General features: G+C 32.7%; 1 protein-coding gene across 1 annotated transcript in view; it reads left to right on the top strand.

Annotated features, from left to right (window-relative positions):
* CDH18 (cadherin 18) overlaps window positions 1–16,265 on the top strand; it is a 425,120-nt gene that overhangs the window by 81,782 nt on the left and 327,073 nt on the right. The gene's annotated exons all lie outside the window — the stretch shown is intronic.

Here is a 16,265-nt window from a genome sequence, read left to right as displayed (position 1 = left end):
ACTGCTTTTTCATAGTTTTAGGTTTGGCACTGCTAAACCACCATCTTTTGTATTTTTTTTTTCATTAATTCCCTTGATATTCTTGATATTCTTGAACTTTTGTCCTTGAAGATGAATTTTTTATCATTTTTTGTAACTGTATAAAATAATTTTTTGGCAGTTTGATTGGTATGACACTGAATACTGAGACTAATTTAGGCAAAACTGTCATTTTTATTATGTTAGCTCTGCCTACCCATGAACAATTGATATTTTTTCCAATTGTTTAGATCTGACTTAATTTATGTGAGAAATGTTTTTTAATTGTGTTTATGTAGTTCTTAGGTTTGTCTTGGCAGGTAGACTCCCAAATATTTTATTGTGTCTAAAGTAATTTTAAATGGAATTTCTCTTTCTATTGCTTGCTGATGGGCTTTATATAGAAATATGTAGAAATGCTGATGATTTGTGGAGGTTTATTTTATATCCTGAAACTTTGCTAAAGCTTTTAATTGCTTTGAGTAGGTTTGGGATGATTTTCTAGGATTCTTTAAGTACATCTCTGTATCATCTACAAAGAGTTATAGTTTTATTTTCTCATTGCCTATTGTAATTCCTTTTTTTTTTCTTTTCTATTCCTAAAGTCAATATTTCTAGTACAATGCTGAACAATAGTGTAATAATAGACATCCTTGTTTCACCCCTGATCTTACTGGAAATGTGCCCAGCTTCTTTCTATTATAAATAATATTTGCTGTTGGTTTTAGATAGATTCTGCTTATTATTTCATAGGAAATTCCTTTTATCCCTATGCTCTTTGGTTATTTTAGTAGGAATAAGTGCTATATTTTTCAAAAGCTTTTTCTGCATCTGTTGAGATTATCATATGATTTCCATTGATTTTATTATTGATATGGTCAATTATAATAACATCAGTTTCCTGATATTGAACCAGCCCTGCATTCTTGGAATAAGGTGTGGGTTATTTCTGTTTTTTAGTTGATTCTCTAGAGTTCTCTAAGTATATCATCATATCATCTGCAAAGAGGGATAATTTGGTTTCCTCATTACCTGCTCTAATTCCTTTAATCTCTTTTTCTTCTCTAATTGTCAAAACTAGCATTTCTAATACAATATTAAATAGTAATGATGATAGTGGGCAACCTTGTTCACTCCGATTTTGCTGGGAATGGTTCCAGTTTATCTCCATTATATATGATGTTTGCTGATGGTTTAAATAGATGCTACTTACTGTTTTAAGGAAAAGTTCATTTATTCCTATACTCTCTAGTGTTTTCATTAGGAATGGGTATTGGATTTTATCAATTGTTTTTTCTGCATCTATTTAGATAATCATGTTTTTTGTTAATTTGGTTATTGATATAGTCAATTATACTAATAGGTTTCCTAATATTGAACCAGCCCTGAATTTCTGGTATAAATCCTACTTGATCGTGGTGTATTATTCTGGGATGATTTTCTGTAATCTCTTTGTTAATATTTTATTTAAGATTTTTATATCAATATTCATTAGGGAGATTTGTCTATAATTTTCTTTATCTGTTTTCATTCTATCTGCTTTAGGTATCAGTACCATGTCTGTGTCATAAAAATAATTTGGTAGGACTCCTCCATTCCCTTTTTTTTCAAACAGTTTATATAGTATTGGAGTTAATTGTTCTTTAAATGTTTCGTAGAATTAAGATGTAAATCCATCATGTCCTGGGGATTTTTTCTTAGGAAGTTGATTAATAGCTTGTTCTGTTTATTTTTCTAAATTGGAACTTTTTAAGTAATTTATTTCCTCTTCTGTTAATCTGTGAAATATATAGTTTTGTAGGCATTCATCCATTTCACTTTGGTTTTCAAATTTATTGGCATAAAGTTGGGCAAAGTAACGCCTAATAATTTCCTCTTCATTGTTGGATAGTTCTCCCTTTTCATTTTTGAGGCTCACAATTTGATTTTCCTCTTTCTTTCTTCTAATCAAATTAACTAAAAGTTTGTCTATTTTTTTGGGGTTTTTCCATAAAACCAATTCTTAGTTTTATTTATTAATTCAATAGCTTTTTTTTAGTTTCAATTTTATTTCTCTCCTTTTACTTTTAGAATTTCAAGTTTGGTATTTGATTGGAGGTTTCTAATTTGTTCTTCCTTTAGCTTTTTTAGGTGTAAGCCCTTTTTAGGTGTAAGCTCTTTTTCTATTTTATGCAAGTAGGCATCTAAAGACATAGTTTCCTCCTATTCCCACTTTGGTTGCATCCCACAGATTTTGGTATGTTATATCATTATTGTCAGTCTCTTGGATGTAATTATTGATTGTTTCCATGATTTGCTGTTTCACTCATTCATTCTTTAGGATGAGATGATTTAGTTTCCAATTTCTTTTTGGTCTATTTTCCCCTGTCCTTTTACTGAATGTAATTTTAATTGCATCATGATCTGAAAAAAAATGCATTTACTATTTCTATAATTCTGCATTTGATTTTGAGGTTTTTATGTCCTAATATATGGTCAATTTTTGTATAGGGTCCATGAATTGCCATTCAAATTTCTCCAAAGATCTATCATATGTAGCTTTTCTAGTATTCTATTTACCTCTTTAACTTCATTCTTATTTATTTTGTATTTTGATTTATCTAGTTCTGAGAACAAGGTGATCTTCCACTATTTTAGTTTTGCTGTCTATTTCTTCTTGGAACTCTCTTAACTTCTCCTTTAGGAATTTAGATGCTATACCACTTGGTGCATAAATGTTTAATATTGCTATTGCTTCATTATCTATGGTATCCTTTAGCAAGATATAGTTTTCTTCCTTATCTCTTTTAATTAGATCAATTTCTGCATTTGCTTGATCTGAGATCAAGATGGCTACTCCTGTTTTCTTACTTCACCTGAAGCATAATAAATTCTGCTCCAGTCTTTACCTTTACTCTGTATATATTGCTCTGCTTTAAATTTATTTCTTGTAAACAACATATTGTAGTATCCTGGCTTTTAATCTAGTCTGCTATCCACTTATGTTTTATGGGAGAGTTCACCCCATTCACATTTACAGTTAAAACTACTAATTCTTTGCTTCCTGCCATTTTATTAATCCCATATTATACTTTTCTGTTTCCTTTTCCTCTTCCCCTTTTCCCCAGTATTTTACTTATGAGCACTACTTGCCTCAAGCAGTCATTCCCCTTTAGAGACCTTCCCCTTTTCTTATATCGTTTCCCTACTATTTTTGTTTTCCCTTCTATTTATCCTACCTCTTCCCTTTTTGCCTTTCCTCTCCCACTTTTCTATATAGTGAGCTATGTTTCTCAGTGCAATCAAATATGTCTAATATTCTTTCTTTGAGCCAAATCTGATGAGAGTAAGGTTCACACAATATTCATCAGCTTCTCTTCTTTTCCTCAGTTATAATAAGTTTTCCTTGCCTCTTCCCAAGATGTAATTTCCCTCATTTAACTTCTACTTTCCCCTTTTTTTTCTTTACAGTCCCCTTTCTATCTCTAGTTTCTTTTTTATATTATAACAGTAAAATCAGGTTATACATGTATTCTCTATGTATACCCATAACAAAAATAGTTCTCAAGAGTTTTATTTTCCTTTTTACCTTCTTATGCTTCTCTTGAGTTCTGTATTTGGAGTCATATTTTTTGTTTAGTTCTGGTCTTTTCATGAAAAACAAATGGAATTCACCAATTTCATTGAATGTCCATCTTTTCCCCTGAAAGAAAATGTTCAGTTTATCAGGGTAATTTATTCTTGGTTGCATTCCAAGTTCCTTCTCCTTTCATAATATCAGATTCTAGGCCCTTTGATTCTTTAAAGTGTAAGCTGCTAGGTCCTGAGTAATTCTTATTCTGGCTCCTCAATATTTGAATTGTTTCTTTTTGGCTGCTTGTAATATTTTTTTTTCTTCATCTGATAGTTCTGAAATACCCATGAATAGCTCTCTTTCAGGAGGTGTTCAGTAAATTCTTCCACTGGTCATTTTACCTTTTGATTCTAACATATCTGGGCAGTTCTCTTTGATTATTTCCTGAAAAATAGTGTCTAGGCTCTTTTTTTCATCATGGATTTCAGGGAGTCCAATAATCCTCAGATTGTCTCTCCTAGATCTTTTTTCCATGTCATTTTTTTTCCCAGTTAGGTATTTTACATTTTTTTTTTTTGGTTTTGCTTGACTCATTCTTATTGTCTCATTGAGTCATTCATTTCCATTTTTTCAGTTCTTAGTTTAGTGAATTTTTTTCATTTATTTTTTTACTTATTTTTGTATTTGTCCAATTGGATTTTTAAATGAGTTGTTTTGTTCTATGGAATTTTTTTTTCCATTTTACAAATTCTGTTTCTTAAGGAGTTATTTTCTTTTTCTGTTTCACAAATTCTGTTTTTCTGGGAGTTCATTTCTTTTTCCATTTTATCAAATTTATCTTTTAATGAGTTATCTGCCTTTTCCAAACCCTCTTGCAAAGTTTCCATTTCCTTTCCCATTTTTCTACTAGCCCTCTTTTAAGATACTTTAAAATTCCTTCTAGGAAAGCCTTGTGTGATGAGGATCTGGTTATATCACCTTCTGGGGCTTCATCTGGAGACAATTTGCCTTTAGTCTCCTCAGGCTTTGAAATCTGTTCTTCTCTTTCATCATAAAAGCTTTCTATCATCAGAGTTCCCTTTACTTTTTTACCCATTTTTTTTTAAGTTAAGATCTGCTTTTAGGGCATGGAAGGTTTTCCAAGCTTCCCCTACAAGCAATGGCTTCCTCTATAAGCAATCCTGGCTGCACTGAGTCAGTGCTGACTCATTCTTGATGTTGGGTGTGTGTGGCCAGATCCAGTGAGATTCTGGCGTTTTGTGTTTACTATTGATACTGTTTGTCTTAGATGTTTTCTAACTTCTCTGCTACTCTACTGCCTTGTAACCAAGGCAGAGTGGCCAATATTGCTGTAGGTTCCTCCACATTGCCGTGGGAATATGAGTTGTCTGTACTGGTATTTGTATTTACCTTCTTGTTCTTGCCTGCTTCCCTCTTGTTTCCAATTGAAACAGACCTTTTCTGGCAATCTTCAAAATTCTCTTCTGCTGGTAATTTCTTGCACTCCCAATATTCTTGCTTTTGCTGGTCCAAAGCTAATTCAGAAGTTGGATTTACTAATTAGTCTGAGGGTTATGGGAGAAAGTCAGAAAGAAATGTATCTAGTCTCTGCCATCTTGGTTTTGCCCCCAGAAGAGTTTTGTGTTTTTATACACACCACACCTGACCCTGTATTTTTTAAGGAAATTCCAGTGGATAACAACTTCTTAAAAATCCTATCAAGGTAGAAAGCCTTGTGAGCACTGACTAGGTCACTAACTCTGAGCCACTATGTACACTAAGTACTATGATGATCAGAAAAAACAGATTAACCAAATAATTGTTTTACTTATGCAACTCAAGGAACAGAAATACAAAATGATTTCAGTTCTCTGTGGCTTGCTCTTCAACTTTTGTAATAACTGTGCAAATATTGTGGGGAAAGTTTGACAGTGTTACTTAGAACTTTTTAAAAATCTACCTATAGACTATTGGTGCTTCAAATGTGATATCTTTTTCCAGTGACTAATGATTTAATACACTAAAGCAGAAACTTAATCCATATACACAATCATGAGCAATCTCATTATCAAAGAAGCTGGAATGTTGAAAGAATAGGAAGATAAAGGAAGTGTAAGCCAGTAAAATGGGAGATGGTCTAGTCATGTAGTGACAGACAGCAAGGGAGAACCTTCTTATTGTATTGGTGACTTCAGTATTCTGGCAGATATGAAGGCCTTCTAGAGGAATCCAACGTCTGTGGAATATTAACGGAAAGAGAAGGACATAAATCACACAGCATGGATGGATGTCAAACTCCATTTTTGGAAGAAATGTTTATATCAAGGGAATACATGTAAATGTTTTTTACATTAAGTCCATAATTTACCTTAAAAATTCCTTGAATTGATTTGTTCTTCTTGCTTTATCTATTTCTTCAAATAAATGCAGATAACATCACTTTTCTTTTAAAATGCTATTTTTTTTGGTCTCTCCCTTCCTCCAATACCTAAAATTTTAGGAAAGGTTTTTTTGAGGATATGGATTAGTGAGAGATTATTTAAAGTATATCTTGAAAAATAACTATTTCTGATCAACTTTTTCATTTATAATTCTCTGAATCCATTAAAAAAAATCTACTCTACTTTACTACTGTTGATTTTCTCCTGCTCCTTGTAAGCAGAGATAAATATTAATAGGGTTGCTCACACTGCCTATTTAACCCTACTTCTGATTGATAGGTCAAATAATCTTCTGGCCACTCAAGTCAGAATTTGCAAATGTTTCTTCTAAAGTTTAAGTAGCATGTTCTAAACTCCGAGTTGGTCAATGAAAAAGTTAGAAGAGAGGCCAGTGACTTACAGAGGGTTTTTGAAAAATTGCTTACTCTCTTTTACTTTGGTGTTATCAGTCACCAAAAGAAAAGCAGCTACACAATTCAAAAACCCCATTGAAGATGATATATTTTTTAAAAGTTCCCTTTATTTAATTTGCTTGGTTCCTTCTCATTTAAACAGTTACAATGCAGTGAAAGTATAAGACATTCAAAAATATATTTTCAAGGTTTGTTAACACAATCTGGTCCATTTTCTCTATGCTTTCAATACTAAGGCAACTATTTACTTCCACTCAAGCAATAGCTACTTCACTAATTTACAACTAACATTTATCAGACCTTGCTATTTGTTTATCCTAAAATGGGTTATTCCTATCAGAATTTCATGAATATTGCAACTTGTTTTTATCATTCTGCTGGTGAAAACTGAAGAAAAAAAATCACAATTAAAGTTGATTTCTACTCCATAAAATTATTTATTTCTCATTTTATGTTTTTTTTCTGTTCTCAAGTATCTTTTAAAATATATGAATTTCAGAATAAATTTTAAAAACTCTCTTTCCCTAATGAGAAATTTATTTGATATATTCATCATTTAAAAAAAGTCAATGTCTAGCAAATGGACATGTCTTTCTGCTCTTTCTGGAAAACAGTCTGTTCTCTTAGAATTTGAGGTGGGACAGAGAACTATCCTTCTGGTTTGTTCTGCTACTGAGCCAGGAGAGAAGTTATTAGTTGCTCTTCTGCTGTGATTAAGACCCTCTTACTGGCTTCCCAGACTGTCTGAACTGGACTGAAAATCCCTTTTGCCCCAGTGAGACTGACCTTTTTTAAGTTTTTCCAATCTATCTTGATGGAGAGTGATTTCATTCCAAAATTCTCTGTACAGAATCTTAAATCTAAGTGATTTCTTAAGTGAAATTAAGTGATCTTAAGTGATTTTTAAAAATCTTAAATATAAATACATACCATGAGCCAAAAAGATAAAAATAAAATGTGACATGTTGAAGTAAATCCTTAAGTGAGAAGGGTAAAGAAAGTTGGATAATGTTTTGATTCACTTAATCAATTTATGTTCTTAGCCTCACACCAATTCAATTGAAGTAGTCTGTATCTATTCAGACACAATCAAATTATAAAATTGTTTTATTTATCATTTATCCATTGGTACATAGATGGATATTAATTTTAAAGACAGGGGAATATTTGTTTGGAAATGTTTTTTTTTTTTTTAATCTCTCATTCCATCACATTATTGTGAAGAATTCCTAAATTGTAGAAATTAAAATTTCTAAACATAGGCAAGTTGTAAATTGTCTATTATTTATAGTCTTTTTTTTAAATAGCCTTTTATTTACAGGTTATATGTATGGGTAAGTTTGCAGCATTGACAATTGCCAAACCTCTTGTTCCAATTTTTCCCCTCCTTTCTCCCACTCCCACCCCCAGATGGCAGGATGACCAGTAGATGTTAAATATGTTAAAATATAAATTAGGTACACAATAAGTATACATGACAACCGTTATTTTGCTGTACAAAAAGAATTGGACTCTGAAATATTGTATAATTAGCCTGTGAAGGAAATCAAAAATGCAGGTGGGCAAAAATATAGGAATTGGGAATTCAATGTAATGGTTTTTAGTCATCTCCCAGAATTCTTTCACTGAGCGTAGCTGGTTCAGTTCATTACTGCTCCATTGGAAATGATTTGGTTGATCTCATTGCTGAGGATGGCCAGATCCATCAGAATTGGTCATCATATAGTATTGTTGTTGAAGTATATAATGATCTCTTGGCCCTGCTCATTTCACTCAGCATCAGTTCGTGTAAGCGTCTCCAGGCCTTTCTGAAATCATCCTGTTGGTCATTTCTTGCAGAACAATAATATTCCATAATATTCATATACCACAATTTATTCATCCATTCTGCAATTGATGGGCATCCACTCAGTTTCCAGTTTCTGGCCACTATAAAGAGGTTTGCCACAAACATTCGTGCACACACAGGTTCCTTTCCCTTCTTTATGATCTCTTTGGGATAAAACCCAGTAGTAACACTGCTGGATCAAAGGGTATGTACAGTTTGATAACTTTTTGAGCATAGTTCCAAATTGCTCTCCAGAATGGTTGGATGTATTCACAGTTCCAGCAACAATGTATTATTAGTGTCCCTGTTTCCCCACATCCCTTCCAACATTCCGTATTATCTTTCCCTGTCATTCTAGCCAGTCTGGCAGGTGTGTAGTGATATCTCAGAGTTATCTTAATTTGCATTTCTCTGATTAATAATGACTTGGAGCATCTTTTCATATGGCTATTAATAGTCTCAATTTCTTCATCTGAGAATTGTCTGTTCATATCCTTTGACCATTTATCAATTGGAGAATGGCTTGATTTCTTATAAATTAGAGTCAATTCTCTATATATTTTGGAAATGAGGCCTTGATCAGAAGCTTTGACTAAAAATATTTTCCCAGTTTATTTCTTCCCTTCTAATCTTGTCTGCATTAGTTTAGTTTAGACAAAAACTTTTCAGTTCAGTATAGTTAAAATTTTCTATTTTGTGATCAATAATGATCTCTAGTTCTTCTTTGGTCATAAATTCCTTCCTCTTCCAAAGGTCTAAGAGGTAAACTATCCTGTGTTCCTCTAATTTACTGATAATCTCATTCTTTATGCCTAGGTCATGAACCCATTTTGACCTTATCTTAGTGTATGGTATTAAGTGTGGATCAATGCCTATTTCCTGCCATATTAGTTTCCAATTTTCCCAGCAATTTTTGTCAAACATAAATTCTTATCCCAAAACTGGGGTCTTTGGGTTTTCAAAGACTGGGTTGCTAAGGGACTGTTTTGTCCCTTGAACCAACCTATTCCACTGATCAACTAATCTATTCCTTAGCCAATACCAAATGGTTTGGTAACTGTGCCATAATATAATTTTGATCTGGTACAGCTTAAACCTTCATTTGATTTTTTTTTCATTAATTCCCCTTGAAATTCTTGACCTTTTGTTTTTTCCATATGAATTTTGGTTATTTTTTAGTTCTTAAAAATATTTTTTTAGCTATTGGTATAGCCTTAAATGATTAGTTTAGGTATTTTCATCTTTATTATTTTGTCACCCTATCCAAGAGCATTTAATATTTTCAATTGGTTAGATCAGATTTAATTTGTGTGGTTTGTAATTTTGCTCATGTTTCTGATTTTCCTTGGATAGATTCCTGTATTTTGTACTATCAGTAGTAACTTTAAATAAATTTATTTGTAATCCGACTGTCCTTTTTGTTAGTGATATAAGAATGTGATATTTTGTGGGTTTTTTTGCCTAACTTTGTAAAGTTTGGATTATTTTAATATTTTTTATAGAACTTGGGGTTCTCTAAGTATACCATATCATCAGCAAGGTGATAATTTGGTTTCCTCATTGCCTACTCTCTTCCTTTAACTCCTTCCATTTTTATTGCCAAAGCTAGCATTTCTAATATAATATTGAATAGTAGCAGGATAAAGGGGAGTCTTTTTCCCTCCTGATCTTATTGGAATGGTTGCAGTTTGTCTCATTATATATGCTTACTGATGGTTTTAAATAGTGCTGGTTATTTTAGGAAAATCCATTTTTCCTTGAAGTGTTTTAATAGAATGGATTTGGTTTATCAAATGTTTCATCTAAGGATGATCATATGGTTTTTTTAATTTGGTTTTAATGGGATTATATTGATATTTTCCTAATATTGAACCACCCCTATTTGTATAAATCCTATTTGATCATAATGTATTACCTGGGTGATTTTCTGTAGTCTTTTGCTAATATTTTATTTAAGATTTTAGCATCAATATTCATTAGGCAGTTGGTCTTAATTTTCTTTTGTTTTCAACCTACCTGGTTTAGTATCATACCGTCTTGTCATAAAAAGGAATTTGGTAGGACTCCTTCATTCCCTATTTTATCAAAAATTTTATAGCATTAGGGCCAATTGTTTTAAGTGTTTGCGGAATTCCATGTAAATCCATCTGGTCCGGGGTTTTTTTGGAATTGATTAATAGCTTTTCTATTTCTTTTTCTGAAATGGGACTATTCAAGCAATTACTTCCTCCTCTGTTAATCTGGGAAGTCTTATTTTGGAGGTAGGCATCCATTTCATTAGGTTATCAAATTTATTGGCAAAAGTTGGGCAAAATAACTCCTTATTATTTCTCTAATTTCCCTTCATTGGTGGAAAGTTTCCCTTTTCATTTTAAAATTTTTTCATTTTCCTCCCTCCTTTTTCTAATCGGTTTACCAAAGGCTTATCTATTTATTGGCTTTTCATGAACCAACTTTTGTTTATTAATTGTTAATAGTTTTTTATCAATATTATTCATTTCTCCTTTTAATTTTAAATTTCAAATTTAGTATTTGATTGGGGGTTTTTAATTTGGTCTTTTTTTAGTTTTTTTTGTTTAAAGCCCAATTTTAATCTTCTTTTTTTTTGTTTTATTACTGTCTCTAAGGATATAAAATTCCCTCTTATTATTTGGCTGATCCCACAAATTTTTTTGATGTCTCATCATTGTCATTATCTTGGTGAAATAATTAATTGTATCTATAATTTGTGTTTCACCTCATTCTTTAAGATGGATTGTTTGTTTCCAATTACTTTTGGTCTTTTACCCTAACTTTTTTTGAATTAGTTTTTTATTGCCGTGATCTGAAAAAAGCATTTCCATTTCTGCCTTCTTGCATTTAATTTTGGGTCTTTGTGTTAATTTTTCAATTTTTAGGTTTAAAGGGGAAGAAAGTATATTCCTTTCTTTCCTTCAAATTTTCCCAGATTTAAATTACCTAATTTTTCATTTTTTTACCCTTTAATTTCCTTATTTGTTTTGTGGTTTGTTTGTCAATTTAAGTGCAAGGTTTGGATCTCCCATATTACAGTTTTGTTGTTTTTTTCTTTAACTCTCTTTCTTTCCTTTAGGAAGTTGGTTCTATACCATTAGTGCATATTTTAGTATTGATTTGCTTCGTTGTCTCCACCCTTTAGGGTGTTTTTCCTTATCTCTTTTAATTGGATCAATTTTTTTTTTGTTTGATCTGAGACAGGGATGGCTACCCCTTTTTGACTTACCGAAGCATTAGATTCTCCCAGCCTTTTTCTTTCCTATAAGTTTCCCTCTTTTTGTTTTTTAAACAACATATTGGGGGTTCGACTTTTGATCCAGTCTGCCTGCCTCCTCTTTTAGGGGTTCATCCCATTCACATTTGTTAAATTACTAATTCTGTTTCCTGCCATCCTAATATCCCCAGATTTGGGCACTTTTCTTAACACCCCTTTTTAAACTTATTCCCCAAAAGCGTCACCCTCTTTAGAATCCTTTCCAACCTTTCCCCCTTTCTTGTCCCTTCCTTTACCTTTTTTCTTTTCCTTTTCCTCTTTTTTAATGAGACGGGAGAAAATTTTTCTAAAAAAAGTATGTCAATTTTTTTCTTTTGAGAACCTGATGAGGTAAGATTCACACAATGTTCCTCCCCTCTCTAAATTCCCCTCAGATAGTCTTTCCTTTCCTTTCCCATGGAATGTTGTTTCCTTCTTTTTATCCCCCCTTCCCATCTTTTCTGCCATCATCCTTTTCCATATCTACTTCCTTTTTTTTATATCAGTAAAATCAAATTATACATGTAGTTTTTTTTTTTTTTTTTTTTTTTGTATATCCACAACAGAAATACAATTCTCAAGAATTCCTTTTACTTTTTCTGCATCTCTTGAGTCCTATGGTTGGAGATCAAATTTTTTGTTTAGTTCTGGTTTTTTCCTTAGAAACAAATGGAATTCATTTGTTTCATTAAATGTCCATCTTCTTCCCTAGAAGAAAATGCTCAGCTTAGCTGGGTAGTTTATTCTTGGCTGCATTCCAACTTCTTTTGCCTTTTGGAATATCAGATTCCAGGCCCTTCAGTCCTTTAATGTGGAGGCAGCCAGATCTTGGGTGAGCCTTATTGTGGCACCTCGGTATTTAAATTGTTTTTTTCTGGATGCTTGTAAAATTTTTTCCTTAATCTGACAGTTCTGAAATTTGGCCACAATATTTCTTGGGGTTTTTATTTCAGGGTCTTTTTCAGAAGGTGTTTGATAAATTCTTTCAATGCCTATTTTACCTTCTGATTCTATTACATCTGGGCAGTTCTCTTTGATGATTTCTTGTAAAATAGTATCTAGGCTCTTTTTTTCATCATAATTTTTGGAAAGTCCAATAATCGTCAGATTATCTCTCCTAGATCTATTTTCCAAGTCTATTGTTTTTGCAAGTAGATAATTCATGGTTTTTCCAGTTTGTCATTTTTTTGGTTTTGTTTGAGCTGCCTCAATGAATCATTAGTTTCTAATTTGTTCAGTTCTGATTTTTAATGAATTATTTTCTTCATTAGCTTTTTTTTACTTTTTTCTGTGTATGTCCAATTGAGTTTTTAAATGAATTGATTTGCTCTATGGAATTTTTTTCCATTTCACTATTTTTTTTTTTAGTGAATTATTTTATTTTTCCAGTTCACAGATCCTACTTTCTTGCAAGTTCTTTGTCTTTTCCAGTTCACAAGTCTTACGTTCCAGAGATTTTTTTTATTTTTTCCAATTCACAAATTTTGTTTCCCTGCACTTCCTGGGAATTTTTTATCTTTTCCAATTCATATTTCACAAAGTTGTTGCTCTCTTGTAAAGCTTCTCTTTCCTTTCTCCATTTTTCTTTTAACTCTCTTTTGAGATTTTTAATGGTCTCTTCTATGAGAGCATTATGTAAAAGGGGGCAGTAACATTCCCCTTCAGGGTATTGTCTGGTGCCTGTTTGCTATTAGTCTCTTCAGGTTTGCAGACCTGCTCTTTTTCTCTATAGAAGCTGTCTATAATTCTTTTCATTGTTTTATTCATTTTTTAAAGCCTTCAGGGTATGCCTTCTAGGCAAGGGGGTTACCTGCTTCCCCTGCAGATCAGGGAGAGATGTAAACCAGCTTCTGGCTCGGAGGTATGGGAGTGCTCTGAGTGAGAGTTTCCCCTTTCCCCAACTGGAGGTGGATTTAGCACTGGCTGAGCTATTGAAGTGCCCAGTTGAGCTGTGTGCTTTAGCAACTGCCCTAAGGCTATAGACTAAGCAGTGAAAGTGTCACTGCCCCAGATGAGAGCCCCTTGTGGGGCTATGGGTATTAGCAGCTGACCAGCAGATAGCCCAGGTCTACGGGAAGTCTCTGCCCAGACTCAAATAGCCCTGCAAAAGCTCTATTGCCTCAAGCTGACCCTCCCTCCTGTGCAGATTAAAGGCTAACCTGGGCTGTGCCCTCCTGCCTTGCAGATTTGCAACTGCCCCAAGGAAAAGCCCCGTAATGAGGGTTGGGGCTGGGAGCTTGTGCTGAGATCTGTGCTCTCACTTCCTGTTTGGGACTCTGCTAGAGCCTTAGTTGTCTCCCTGCTTGTGCTGATCTCCCCTCCCCTCCCCCCAGCCCCAAGGTCAAACCTTTTTTTGGTGAGACTTCAAATTTTCTTTAACTGGTGAGTTGTTATACTTCTAATCTTTATGAATTGTAGCAGTCAAGAATATTTTTGAGGCTCGATATAATATTGATAAAGAGGGTAAGAGAAGAGCTTAGAAAGTTGCGTGTGCTTTCTCTGCCATCTTGCCTCTGCCAATTTATAGCCTTGAAAGGTTCCTTTGGATGCCATAATAAGCAGTGCCTTCTGATTTTTTTTTTTTTTTTTTTAACAATTAACATATATTTGAAATAGAAGGAATAGATAGAAGCCAGAAATAAAAGTCTTCCAAAATAAAAGCATTTTTGAATGCTTCTTTCTGATCAGGAACAGAAATTAAATAATGCTAGAAATACAACACAAGCAAAGAGAAAGATCAAAGAGCTTGTTTTCCACTGGGATAAAATGGATCTTAAAAGTGGAGCAGCAGCATATGGGAAGATCAAAAAAAAAAAAATTCTCTCCAGAGACTTTCTTTTAGTAGTTTTTTAGAACTCCAAGGATTACCCTGTATCTACTATAATATTCTGTCTTTCTAAGGATATATACAAAAACACAAAACATTTCTAATGAAAATATATCTTTAATTGAAAATCGATCGATTTATTTTGATTGCATATGATTGCAAATTCTTTCAATGCCTATTTTACCTTCTGATTCTATTACATCTGGGCAGTTCTCTTTGATGATTTCTTGTAAAATAGTATCTAGGCTCTTTTTTTCATCATAATTTTCGGAAAGTCCAATAATCCTCAAATTATCTCTCTTAGATCTATTTTCCAAATCTATTGTCTTTGCAAGTAGATAATTCATGGTTTTTTCCAGTTTGTCATTTTTTTTGGTTTTGCTTGAGTTGTCTCGATGAATCATTAGTTTCTAATTTGTTCAGTTCTGATTTTTAATGAATTATTTTCTTCATTAGCTTTTTTTACTTCTTTCTGTATATGTCCAATTTAGATTTTAAATGAATTGTTTTGCTCTATGGAATTTTTTTCCATTTCACTATTTTTTTTTAATGAATTATTTTATTTTTCCAATTCACATATCCTACTTTCTTGCAAGTTCTTTGTCTTTTCCAATTCACAAGTCTCACTTGCCAGAGATTTTTTTTTATTTTTTCCAATTCACAAATTTTGTTTCCCTGCACTTCCTGGGAATTTTTTATCTTTTCCAATTCATATTTCACAAAGTTGTTGCTCTCTTGTAAAGCTTCTCTTTCCTTTCTCCATTTTTCTTTTAACTCTCTTTTGAGATTTTTAATGGTCTCTTCTATTTAAATTCTGATTGCATTCCTTTCCTCTCTCTACCACCAGACATGGGGCTTATTTCTTATCTGTTTTGTTTTCTGTTTTCTGCCAGGACATATACGACCTTATGAAAAAATGATAGACAATTTAGCTGCTGCTGGATTCATCTTAAAGAATATGGTCTTACCCCAAAAGCAAGTTGAACTCTAAATTGAATGCTCAGGGACTTTTCCTGCCTTTGTCTTCATCCACTTTACCTTAGATATTTAACTCAAGTTATATCTGCTGATTTAGAAGTAATAGGACTTTTGCTTAGACCAAGGATGGCAAACACTTGACAATCCACTCAAATAATCTATGCCCAATTTTTATAAACTGACAAAATTTTCAAGATTTTTTTAAGATTAAAAAAAAATTCCAGTTTTTCATCTGTAAGGAATGAGTCTTGGCTATGTCCCATGTATAACTTTTTTCTGAGAACATGAGAATGCACTTGCAGTTATCTAATGGAATGTCAGGAAGCATGAGAAGGGAAGGTCACTCTTCCTGTACATTGATTAAGGTTGCATTTATTGCTGACCTGTGTTTGCCTTGAAAATCTGGCTAGGTCTCTTACTAAAATATAATGATCATAAGTAATGAATGAATATTCTTCTTGGTGGGTACCTTGAGATGGTGCATCCTGCACCAGAAAGGCAGCTTTCATTTCAAGAGTCACATATCAAATCAGAATACTTTGTGCCTATGAAAATCCCTTAGAGTGTCTGGACCTGTTGAATGTGAATTCTGAACCTAAATTAACCTTATACTTTTTAAGAACATCATTGGAGAAAACCAGAACTTTTGCAGCTATTGATAATAAGAGAAAAGTTTGTAGTTATTAAAGTTCTATTTTGTGTTATGTTTTTTCCTGATTGTAAGGTTGAAATAGTTTGGAGATATAGCAGAATCACAAAAATGTAGTATATTATGTCTCCAAGAAAGGAATTACATAGTGTAATACTAGCTCAATTGTGTGGTTAATTTCTGGTCTTGAAACTTTATATTGCAAGGATACATTTTTTAAATAAATTAATAATAATATATTGATCTCATAAACATATACTGAGTATAAAATTATTTGACCAAATAATCTG

This window comes from Sarcophilus harrisii, chromosome 1, assembly GCF_902635505.1.
Source record: "Sarcophilus harrisii chromosome 1, mSarHar1.11, whole genome shotgun sequence".
In the NCBI taxonomy this organism is placed as follows: Eukaryota; Metazoa; Chordata; class Mammalia; order Dasyuromorphia; family Dasyuridae; genus Sarcophilus; species Sarcophilus harrisii.
The sequence above is the reverse complement of the archived record's forward strand: the minus strand, read 5'-3'. Positions and strand labels throughout refer to the sequence as shown.